Source organism: Euprymna scolopes, chromosome 36, assembly GCF_053919585.1.
Source record: "Euprymna scolopes isolate OS-2025 chromosome 36, ASM5391958v1, whole genome shotgun sequence".
Taxonomy (NCBI): domain Eukaryota; kingdom Metazoa; phylum Mollusca; class Cephalopoda; order Sepiida; family Sepiolidae; genus Euprymna; species Euprymna scolopes.
In genome coordinates this window covers 57,480,219-57,493,401 of record NC_136517.1, presented here as the reverse complement: position 1 = coordinate 57,493,401, position 13,183 = coordinate 57,480,219, and the positions used below count along the sequence as shown (strand labels likewise).

Below are 13,183 nucleotides of genomic sequence, written 5' to 3'. Positions count from 1 at the left end.
TTAAGAATAAGATTACTTATTTTCGCTTTAGTAAATGGAACATTTTTATTTTGACGCTGCTTCTTGCAGTTGCTTATTATTCTGTATTACTGCAATGTTAACTATTAATAGTTAATACATACAAAAATAACAAATATTGTTTCGGTTCCATATAAAAACAAGTGGAAACAAATAGGAAATCTCAAGTAGGTTTGAAATTTCTCTATTGCATTTTGTAACTTTACATTTTTATCAGTACATTATGCTGACAAAACATTAACTGAATTGTTCTTCGTTGGTTCAACAACTATTAACATTTTTGACCAGTAAGATTCAATCCTGCATTTTTGCCGACAAGTATGACTGCACCAGCATAGCCAGTGTGTTTTATGATTGCGTACAGGGTTTCATTACATTTTGTGTATTTAACTATAATTTGTTAAATAAATATCAACAATTTTTATACCTACCAGACACTAGTGTTGTTTCATGCTTATGCAATCATCAGTGTAAGAAGTGATAATTACTGCTGGTTCGGAGATTCTAACCCAATTACAAAATCATCCATGATTTTGTAGGCTAGCATTCTACGTCCTTGCCACCGGCAATTAACACAAGAAATGAAGGAAATTAAGTAATGATAAATGCCAAGCAGACATAAACACAGTATTCAATGATGAGAAATCTGAATATTGTATTTGTCCTAAAATTGACCACTTTTTCTTGATTCCCTCAAAAGCTCTCAACTTTTTTTTTTTTTTTAATAAATATTAATAATTATTTTTATGTCTATAGTTTCATGTTTACACAATCATTAGTATAGGAAATGATTTTTTTTTTTTTTTTTTTTTTTTTTTAACAATTTCTGTAAACTAAATACTTTCGCTTTCATTTTGTTTTATTCTGGATGTTTCTTAAAACATTTTTAAAGTTTACAACAAACTATTTAAAAATGTGCTGAAACAGCAGGCTTAATATAAGTTTTTTAAATCTTTCACAAAAAAATCAAGGTTAAATATTTTAATGAATAAAATTCTTTGCCCAATTATCACATTGTGTCTCCTCTGTTTTTACATGGTCCAAATTTAAATTATTTTATTGATTTATTATTAAAAAAAAAACTCTAGCATGATCTCTCCTGTGCTATAAATCATATGACTAAGATTCAGTGTTAGCTATTAAAATAAATTTTATCTAAGCAGTTTAAAATTATGCGGCTGTGTCATTTTTGTGCATTTTTTTTCACAATGGGATTTTGAAAAATGTTTAGGCTGGCTAGATCTAATAATTATCGCTTTCATTATGGTTGATTTTCATGTACTACAAGTAGATATTTTAAGGTATTTTTTGTTTTGTTTTATTCTTTTTCATCTGTTCAAAATCTGCAATTTTAGCGTTATGCTGAAAATTTACTTCTGCATCACGATAACACATTTTCTAATTTCCCAACAACTTTAAAGTCCTAATTTGGTGGCTAATTATGTTGGCAAAATAATTTTTTTTTTCATTTTTTTTTAAAGCTATATATACCCATAATATGCAGCATGATCACTTGAGTTATGCAGCATTGAGCCTGGTCAGTACTAAAATAGGTGACAATTTGGAAAATCCAGGTGCTGTATGTGCTCTTCGTTTATTTTGACATTGTTTCAGTCACCCTAGACTTTTTCCTACCACTGGACTCGAGCAGTGTTGATTCAGGAGAGGTGTGATTGGAGATTGTGCAACTCTTGCTTCAAAATTACACATGCAGTTAGTTTACGGGGGGGGGGGGGTATTCATTGTCTCCTGACACTGAACGGAGGCATTACACCGCATACCTCCATAACTTTTAGATATAACACAAAAAGGAATTTGGCTTTTGGCAGACCTAATACTCGCAAATATTGAGATTGCACCTGCATTTCTTACTAAAAAAATATTCATTCACCGTATTTCTTTTTACTTTGTAGAGACAATTTAATGTTTAGCACTATTTGATTCTTTTATTTTTTTTTATATTTCACAACAAAATCATTCCATTGTACTTCTTATAAAATCATCCACCTAAGAGTTTTGACATTGATCTATGTATTCCAGAATATTACGCAAGATGCTTGAAACGGTGTGTATCATTTCTAAGATCTTACAACATCGTAGGTTCTGTATTTGTGTTTGACCTCTATAAAAAGGAAATATTTTTTTACTTTCTTTATAACTTGAACGTTATAGACAATGATGGGAGACTTTGCTAAAATTATAAGGAAATCAGCCTCATCGAAATAGTAGTTAAAGCATTTGCAGTTCTACTTTTGTGCAGGTTCTAGAGTTTGTGATTCTTGAACATGCTTGTCTTAGGGTAACTTCTATCTGAATAAATTGTATCGATCAGATCTTCAGTTGTGACTCCTCCTCAACCAACTTTTGGCATATAAACAATCCGTGATCCTTTGCTTTGGTGACTTTGCAGTTGCTTTTCACTCTGTTGAGATCACTTTGGCATAGTATGTAACTCGATGGCATTCCTGAAAAACTCGATTGACTCTAGGGCTACTGGTGCGTGAGCGTGCTTATGGTGAGGAGTTGGGACGTTTGAAATGAAAACTAGTGTCTGAAAAAGGTGTCCTTTTCCCTCATCCTCTACAATTACACAATCAATTTTAGAGAAAATTGTTACAAGAGTGGAAATCACTTGCCTCAAACGCTTACATGTCTGCGCACAGTGTAGGGTTCAGTTGCTGGTTAAAAAAAACCCAAAAAACAATGATGCTCAGTTTATTTTCTTTAATCATCAAAATTATCACCTATCACTAGATGATCCTGGGCTGCAAACTGTTTGAATAATCGGAATTTGTTATTTAATTTTTTTTTTTTTTTTTTTTTTCTTTTTTTGAGAAAGACGAGCAGTGCACACGTGCTATGTTGAGGCGTGACATTATCTGAAGCCAATGAAATTAAGAGCTGTTGCGAATTACAGCATCAGTGAAAAGGAGTGCTGTCAATTTCTTTGGGACACAACTGACCTCTTTTGGATTATACAGTAGTTATAGTTCGTTGGGAGTGTCTGATCTTGCTTTGGGCTGACTGATGATAAAGTACCAACTGCTGTTCATGGTATGATGAGTTCAGAGTAATTATGTTTCTCCAAAAAAATATGAAAAAAATTATGCTTCGCCAGTGTTGGCACTATTCATGTAAAATCTTAGAAGTATATTAGTTAATTGTGCATATATTGTTTTTTTCTTGGTGACCTAAAGAAAAAACAAACAGCTCCTGATGACTTGATTAAGAGTTAATAATTTCTTATGGCAGAGGTTTGTCTGACTTTTATTTGCTTTCTAATGTAACTCTTTCTACCCCCCCCTCCCTTTTTTTTTTTTTTAAATTTCAATGTCTATAGCTATACTCAAATTTATACAAAAGTCAGTTCTTCATGATATACGCATGCACATAATTTCTTTAGTTCTATCAAAGATATTGAGCATTTTCAGTCTTTCTCTATCTGTCCTACAATATCAATGTGTGTGTATGTATATATATTAGTACTACAGACGTATAGTTATGGTAAGTTGACTATGCAAATCTCCCCTTTTTTTTCTTATAGAAGATTTAATTTTTAAAGTAAAAAATGATAAAGGTATAAGAAGGTATTTTATTACTTAAAACAAACAAAAACTTATTTTTCTTATGACAGATATGCAATAAAATGTGTCTTTTTATGAAGAATTAAAATGAAGCCAGTAATGTGTGTACATCTATATATAATTACAGTAGCACCCTGGGATACAGCATTAAAAATTACTAACAAAATACAATACAGTATGTAATACACATATATATAATCAAATAACATTATAAATAGCACTGTAAGGCAGAGCAAATACCGTAACCAGGGGCTAGAAAAACATCGTATTCCACATCATAACCTGAAAAAAAACGTATCCTAGGGCCACCGTATACCTGGGTTCTACTATATAAAACTCTGGGGACCTTGTTTGCTTGCAGCTTGTTTTCAGTGATTGGCTGATTCTATCTTTTAAAAAAACGATGACTGGTAAATTTTATATATGCGTATGGGCGTGGCTCGGAGGCTAAGGAATGAAGGTGGAGAGTTGTATGTTTCGGTTTCAATTCCAGTTGATGGAACACAAGTCATACATATATAATTTTTTAATTTTGATCTCACTGCTATAAATTAGGTTTAATATAACTGTCCTTTAGATAATTGTCTCTATAATATGTAACCTGCATGAATTAAAATACTATATTTAAGCATATTTTGAAACTAGGCAACGCGCTAATATATATATATATATATACACACACAGTGTTTTTGTGTATCATAACTATTCATTGCAGCCAGACTAGCACCATCTGAAGCCTAGATCGAACCTATGATCACCTGCTAAAAATAAAAGGCCAAATTTTTCAGATATATATTTTACTCTCATTAGAGCTACTTACTCATTGTTCCAATTGAATTTTTATTTAACAATTTAAAGTAATTTTTTGTATTATGAATATCTATATTAGAATGTCTTTAATAAGATATAGTTTAGTTATTAATGTAGAAATCATTTTTGAAATTCACTTGTAAAGAAAGTAATATCCATAAAAATGTGTTTTTTATATCCTAATTTTCAGTAGTCACAAATTAAGACAAAATGAATGTTGAATAAGTAATTACATTTTGTTTATTTTTTATTTTTTTTTTCAATTTTCTTATTTTGTTATAGCTGAGGATGGGGTATCCTATTGGATACCAGACATTCACTATCTCATACATTCCACCTGAAAGATCTTTATAAGATTCTAACCATCCTTTTAAGTGCAATTGCTTGTATCTCTTGCACTTTATTTAACTGGTATATTTGCCAGGTACTGTTTTGAAAGCCACCCATCCTCCTCCCAAATCCAGTTGTTCCTATAATTACTGAAGGATGAAGATCTAAGATTCCAATTTCTTTTCTTGTACATAAGACCATAGTCTTTTTTAAAAAAACAAAAAACAATGTACCTAGTGATTCTATGGGCCATTTTGAATTTTTCATTTGTAAGAAATACAATGTTTTCATTAGATAATTTCTCTGTTAATTATCCAATGAGAACAAATAGTGAATCTTGTTCAGTGTATGCTACAAAAAAAAAAAAAATTGGGCTAGGTAGAATATGTAATTAATGAAATTGATTGGAATTTTTGAAGAACCAATGAATATTTGCATAAATGACTCGTAGTCAGAATCAAAAATCGATTTGTAAGATGCAATGTTATTGCGGTCTTTGACAATCAACTGAATTTAAAATATATACACATGCATACATTAGTTTCATATATTAGTAGGCATGTTGTTTTGTATAAATGTTAATTCAACATTACTTAAAACCTAATAAATAGTACTAGTATAGATATATACTTATGGTAAGCGAACTTATTAGAAATGTTCGTTTCATACCCATAGTAATTTCTGAAGTTGAATATATGCAGATGACCTGAATCTGTCAGAGTCGGAAGTACTGGTTATAGTCAGCTAACATGTCCAGTGTGACTACTATCAGAAGCAATGAAAAAGCAAATCAGTTTCTTCACTTTTATTGCATTTCTATTGTGAAGCGATTTATTAAAATATAATATAAGAAAAGGACATTATTGAAAAATATACAATAAAAATTAACAAAAATAATAAAAATAATACACAATTAGTCTTTATTTGCACTTTTAATAAAATTGTTTTATTTCATTTGAAATATCTTTAGGAAATTAGAAAAAAAAATTTTTTTAATGTTTTTTTTTTTTTTTTAATTTGAATTTATATAATAAATATATATTTATGAAAGTATAAAAATAAAATTATTGAAATCAAAATAACAAAATTTCATCATTAAAAACGTAACCAATACAAAATATTCCCAAAATAGTTTGAAAAGATTTTAGAAAGTGTTTTCAATAATTCTTAAAAATAAAACTAATTTAAATTCTTACTTAAAATAAAACCAAAAAAACTTTTCAATGATTATTAAATAAAAACAGAGCAATTGGAAAAACGTAATTAAGAGTACATGCACAGGTGAGATATAGGTGTGAGAGGAAAAAGCAAAGGAACTGAGTTGCCTTGTTACCGCTTCCGGTAGCAGTTACGCTGGAAGTTAGGAATTACATTAGCTGACTATAACTGAAGTGCCCAAAATCAGAAATAAGTACAGTGCATCACTGAAAATTTCCCTTAATGAACATAGAAAATATATTTTTTGGATATATCCGATTATAGTAGCACTGACGTTATTTGAATTTCCAAGTTATATCTTATAATAAAGCTTTTCTTGTTTTAAGTTATAAAATATGATTTGCCATTTTGCATCTTGAAATATTATGAACAAGAGTTGTTCCAAAAGTAAGGCCTCCTATTTTTTCTTTAACGCTAAAACTAAAATGTTGAAGAACAACAAAGACCGAAGTAGTACCATTAAAACCATCAACATTTTGTGTTCCAGAATTTATTTTTCAACAGTCACCACCATTCTTAATGAACTTTTGCCAATCTTTTTATTTTTTTTGTCCGTCGTAAAAATCCACTCATCTCCGAACTGTACTGACATCAACTGCATCAGCTTTATAAACGTTCAGCAGATGCCAGTGAACGTTGATCGGTTCAGTTTTTTTTTTTTTTTTTTTTTTTTTTTTTCACATGGAAGAATTGAGACGCATCTGTTGCTGACGGGGATTGCTTTCTTAGTATTGCACGATCAATATCTGCAACAGAGCAATAAAACTTTCAGGTCATTAATCTTAAAAATAAAACTAATTATTGAAGTGAAAAATTGAATTTCTGTTCTAATATATTTCAGTTATTTTATGAACCTAACCAATAATTGTCCCTAGTGATCCCAGATAGAATCGAAGGAAATTTTAATGGTGTCTTTAAGATGCTGTGAAAAATGGAACCTTTTATTGAAACTTACTTAAATTTTCTGCTCAAATATGTTTTTATAACACATAAGCATTGACTTTAATTAAATATTTGTTGAAATACAATGCAATTGTGTAAAAATTTAATTCAATTATGAAATTTTACCCGTCATAATTCATTTCCGTTAATTCATAAACAAGTTAGCGATTTTAATCTTTTGTTAATAACTGAATTTTAAGCATTTGAACTGTCGAATAGAATTGAAGTTAGGAAGCTATCAAATCATATTATAGAGATTAAAAACAACGTAAAATCAAATTAGTTATATTTTTACCATCATTGTTAATGACAAAACGATAATTAAACTTTCAAAATCCAGTTTACAAATAACAATTTGGTTTAAAAAAAAATGAAAGAAATGCAAGCAGAAATTTCTCCCAGGAAACGTCGTATAGGTAAAGTTAGTCTTTAATAAAGAATTAAATAAAATCTACAGGTGGGCATTTTTAGAAAGAACCGAAAAAGGTCATGTGGAGAAAAGATTGAAGGACACGAAAAGAATTATAAACAGTTTGTATTTTCTTTTTTAATCTTCAGATCAGCTATTTATTTTTAATTGGGTTGCATTAAAAAAATTATATTAAAAAGAAATTTTATGTACGGATTTGTGAATAGTTGTAGGAATACAAAATCCTAATAATCCATACCATTGCCGAAATCGTACCTTTTCCCCCTCTCGCATAGTTGTAATGGCATTTCGTTCCGTTCTCCTTACAACGGTCGGGTTTTACATGTTTCCTCTTCATATAAAATAAATATTTTTTTAAATTTTATTTTATATTTTTAAAAATGTATTTAACCTTGTATTTTATATTATTATTATTTTTTTTCTTTTAACTAATAAAAATTTTTTTGAGGACATTAACAACGTGCTTTCATTCTCTGAGTGTTTATGAAAAAGAACTTCCCGGCGTTGCTCGGAAACCTTTATCTGTCGTCTGTTTTATTTATTTATTTTATACTTTTATTAAACTACGTAAACAAATCGGGCATTTTTTTTTTATTTCGTTAATGGTTTTGTGTCTGAAATTTGAAAGCATTTCAATTGTCAAATAGAAAACCATTTCTGACTTGAATTTTTAACAATAACAACGTATTAGTTTTATTACAATTCAGTGTAAATTTCCAAATCCTTGAAAAAACACAGTGCTTCCAGCTTCCTTCATATAATTTAGGAATGTAATGGGATTTAAATGTTATTTTACGTTTATTGCATTTTTTAATATAGAGATTTAAAAAAAAAAAAAAAAAATAAAATTGGTTCAATATTTTTATTTATAAAATCACTAGCTTTATTAAAAGTAATTTTAAAAATGTGCTCTATTATTTAATCTGGAAATATTTCAATTTTTTTTTTTTTCATCGCATTCCAATTGAGTACCGGCATTATTGCAATTACGTTTTATTTTTTTAATAATCAAAAATTAATTTAAAAAATATTCAAGTTTCATTTTCTTTAACTTTTTAATGCAGCGAATAATTATTCGTTTTTGGTATTTTAATTATTTCATTTGTGTTTTTCCTTTTTTTTTCTTTCTTTTTTCCTAATCTCGATAAAATTGTAAATTAAAAATTTTGACTAATTCTGTTTTGTCAAAAAGACATCCATAATCTTAAATTTTTCGATGTTTCAAATTTTATTTTAATGGAAATTTAATTGATTTTCTAAGAACACGCGAAGATTATTTTTATTCTTTCTCGTCGAATTCTTTGTTTGAAATTAAAAAGAATAATCTCTAATATATTTGTTTATTACTTTAACTATTGTTTCAAATCAAAAAGAAACATTATAAATGAAAATTGCGTATTTATTTTATTCACGGAGAAGGGCGTTTTACTTTTCTGTTTTCTTTGTCGTTCTCTATAAAAAAAAATTAATAGTATCAGCATTTTACTTACAAAACTTGATTAGAAACGGTTTTAAATTTTTATTTTATTTTGTGACCGAATTCTTATTTATTTATATTTTTATTTAAGTTTCATTTTCTATTTTAATGCGTAATTAACTGCATGTATATTTTTTAAAATGCTATTTCTTATAAACGAATTGGATTCATTTCGGTTTGAAAGTTTTTTTGTCACATACAATATTAATACATTGGAATCTGGTTTGTGTATGTTTTCAGTCTCCTAAAATTCTCTTTTCAAAAGACGGTTATTCTATACGATTATTCGACTTTTAAAGTTTTAACATTACATTGCAAATCAAGATGTAATAAATATGCACCAAAATTTAATTTAACTCCCATTTTCTTTCTTTTTTTTTTTTTAATAGAATTTAGTATTTTGTTTTAATAACTTTATGAACTTTCGTAACCCTTTGCGTTACGTCAGATAGGCGAAAGGACGGTATACTCCAATTAAAAACTTTTGTATATAAAAAAATATTTGGAGAAAGTTTCCTTAAAGAATCTATTAAATCTTTATGAATGTTTGTTACTGCATCTTAAAATGCAAATATCATTCTCATAATCTTAAATAACGTCTTTTAAAATGTAATTTGGGACGCTGAAAACGTATATAACGCATAATGTGTGTGTTTAAGTTTTATATAATTTGTACGAAAAAATTAAGTCGATTTTATTTAAAATACGACCCTTTTTATCCCACGACAATTTAGTAATATTTACGTTATAATTTATGTGTAATCTATAATCGCCTCTTTCCTGTATTGTATGAATGTGTCGTTTGCTTGTGTACACTGTACTGTACGAGAAATTTCTTTTTGTAAAATAGCTTCTATAATGAGTCTCCATTTTTATTTTTCTTGCTCGCCTTTTTCTTCGTGTGTTTTTTGCGAACGAAGAGAATTTAGTTGAAAATAAAAATAGTATTCGTCAAATAATAACTATTGCATATTTTGATTTTCATTGAGGAATAATTTACGATCTCTTTTATTTTTTGTTTTTATGTTAAGAAAGAAAAATGGCTAAATGATCTTTTCTCATCCCTATATATAAAATTAATAAAATTGTCCTACTACTTCTCGGATATTTGCGTGTGTTTCTCGCCTTTATCTGACTTGAGTTTTTATTTATATCTATTTATAAATATATTGTTTTAAAATTAAAAATGCAATAGCGTCAAGTATTAAAACACAATTTAGAAATTAAATCCATCTGTTTCTTTGTAAACAAGTCAGCCATTTTAATCTTTTAATCGTTAAAAATATACTTCGTTACTCTTAAAATTGGAAAGGAATTTGGATACATTTAAGCCAATTTCTTGGCCTTCGGGACAAGATCAAAGTGTAGTATCTGTTCTTCAGATGCTGCATTTCTATTTCTTGTTCTCTTTCGGTGGAGGAGAAATCCTTCACGACTGAGACAATTTTTATTTTTGTACCTTTTCTCCACGTTAAAAAACGACCCTGGTGTCTAACTCTGTCCCGTGGGGAGGCATAGTAAATAGGTACATTTAAGCCAAGTTTACAACTGTCGAATAGAAAATCATTTCACCGCTAATTCGCCTCTCCCAAATACGAATAATAAAAAAAAACGAAATTCTACTTTTTTTTAATTGGTGAAAAGATTAACATAAATAAATCTAACATTTTTGAAAACTATTCAGTTTCGTAAATGAATTTGAGTGTTTATCTCTCATATATATTAGTTTCCTAAAAATAAATCCAATGAAACTCGTGTCGTGTGCGTACAAATATTATTGGTTACATATGAGCATACATGTTTCCAGTGGGAATCCTCATTAAAGGAGACCACTTCATGGTATGATCTGATGAAAGTCTCCTTGAATTAAGATTCCACTGAAACATGTATGCACATATGTAACCAATAATGTTTGCATAATAAACAGATTATATACTAGTTCTGTTCTCCATTGAGAACTCTTTAATAAGCACACGTCGTGCCACACGAGTTTCATTGGATTTACTTTTAGGAAACCAATCTATGCAACCATATATATAAATTTTTAATTAATTTATTTGCTGGCGGGGGTACCCGGCGTTGCCTGGGTGTTTGGAGGTGTGTGTGTGTAGGGGGGGGCAAAGAACTTTAAAGAATCGGTAAAACCCAAACAAAAAAAAAAAACAGCCAACGAACGTAAAACTTTTTTTTTTTAATCGGAACCCCCCCCCCCCCCCCAAAAAAAAAGGACTGCGTTGCCTGGGTGTTTGGAAGTGTGTATGTAAGGGGGAGGGGCAAAGAATACGCGAATTAATAACCCTGTTTAAACTTTTTTAAAAAAATCGGAAAAAACAAAACAGATAAAACAGCGAACGGACGTAAAACTTCTTTTAAAACAATCGCATAAACAAAAACCCCAAAAAAGGGGGGGGGGCAGCGAAAAAAAAAAAAAAAATCCAGATACGCTACTACAGAACACCGACCACTCTAATTTGATTTTAATAGGTAATTGAGGTCGCTGACAACGAATCTGATAGTCAAACTTGGCAAATTTACCGTTTGCATGGTATTAACCCCCCGAACCCACGAATAATTTTCCACCATTTTGCAGCTTCCGTTTACGCTACGCGCGTGCGCTGCAGCATGAACGACGGCTTGCTTCACCTAGCAAACTGCCTTCTCACATAGCGTACCAATCAAAAAATTACGGACTGACATTTTTTTTAATGACTTACAGTTAAAGAAAAGTACAACAAATTGGGACTTTTTTTTTTTTTTTTTGGTCTCACGTAGTTTTTAATGTGGTTTACAAAAACATATGCACCAAACATTTTTGTTTTTCATTTTTTTTTTTTTTTTTGCGGGAGGGGGATTCAATTATAGAACTTATGTGGCTTAATAGGTGCTTTTGCAGTTTAGTTAAACGTTTTTCCGTAAGTAGCGCACCGACATTTACCAATTAGAACACCATTTAACATTTTCCGAAGATTTTACTGTGTACATTGGGGGCACGAGCGGGGGGGGGGGCGGATGTGATGTTGGGGCGCGCGCGCCCCAACATCACATCCGCCCCCCCCCCCCCCGCTCGTGCCCCCAATGTACACAGTAAAATCTTCGGAAAATGTTAAATGGTGTTCTAATTGGTAAATGTCGGTGCGTTACTTTTTGAAAATTTGAAAATTCTATGTTCCAGGTAAAACAAACCAAAAAAAACCCAGATAAATTACCCCCCCCCCTTCTCCAACTTCGAGTGCTTTCGTTTTCTTGTTTTATTTCTTTTTCAGCTAATTTTTAATTTTCCACCCAAAAAGTGCTATAATGTATTTTTGAAAATTAGAAAATTCTATGTCCTGGAAAAAAAAAAATCCTCTCCCCCCCCAACGTAGTTTGCTTGGTGAAGCCGTCGTTTATGCTACAACGTGCATGCGCATAGCATAAACGGAAGCTGCAAAATGGTGGAAAGTAGTTTGTGGGTTCAGGGGTAAATATCATGCAAACGGTAAATTTGCCCCAAGTTTGACTATCAGATTCGTTGTCAGCGACCTCAATTACCTATAAAAAAACAAATTAGAGTGGTCAGTGTTCTGTAGTAGCGTATCTGGATATTTACCAATGGTATAAATAACCTCGTTTCAATATTAAATATTTAAAAATCGAGAAAAAAAAAATATCTGATAACTGGGATTGAACCTGAAATCTTTAGGTAACGACGTGACGCTGTCACTTAACCCATCACATCGCGCTATAGACGCGTAGATGAAAGGAGATCGGTTTTTATAACATTTAAAACGAATTCAATGTACAACGTCTTTTGCGCGTAATGACGCATGCGTAAAGCTATCTTGTCATGAAGATGCCATTTTTTTCACCTCTCCTTTGTAAAAAAGAATGAATGTTTTTGCCCAATTTTTTGGTATTTGTCATCCAAGATGTGGAGCTTCAAAATGATACCTAACTCATGAAAATCCGTCGCCTCTGTCAAAAGTTTTTGCGCGACACACAAACACGCACACATTTTCACTTTTATATATATACCGATTTATTTATTTATTTTTTTTTTTTAGATTAGTTAACCAATTTCCCCTAATCTAAGTCCGAGTGGCAAAGTCATAAAACCACACGTAATCGCTACTGCCTCCTCTGCAAAACGCACTGGATTTATCTACCATAACTTAAAAAAAAAAAAAAAATATTCAGTATGGGTGACCCTGCCAAAATTCTGGTTCGCGTCCCCAGGGACTTTTAGTGCTAAAAATGGCCCTTTCTGTGGCTTTCTTTTTTTTTCATATTTCTTAACAAAAACTTTGTCTGACTATAAAGTGGTTTTTCACAGTGGTCAACTAAAATATACATGTATTAAGGCCTGAAACTGCACCGTTATTCATTTACACTGAG

The 13,183-nt window shown here is 30.4% G+C and overlaps 1 protein-coding gene across 45 annotated transcripts in view; it reads left to right on the top strand.

The window, feature by feature from the left end:
* LOC145260523 (MAP/microtubule affinity-regulating kinase 3-like) overlaps nt 1-13,183 on the top strand; it is a 416,290-nt gene that overhangs the window by 117,267 nt on the left and 285,840 nt on the right. The gene's annotated exons all lie outside the window — the stretch shown is intronic.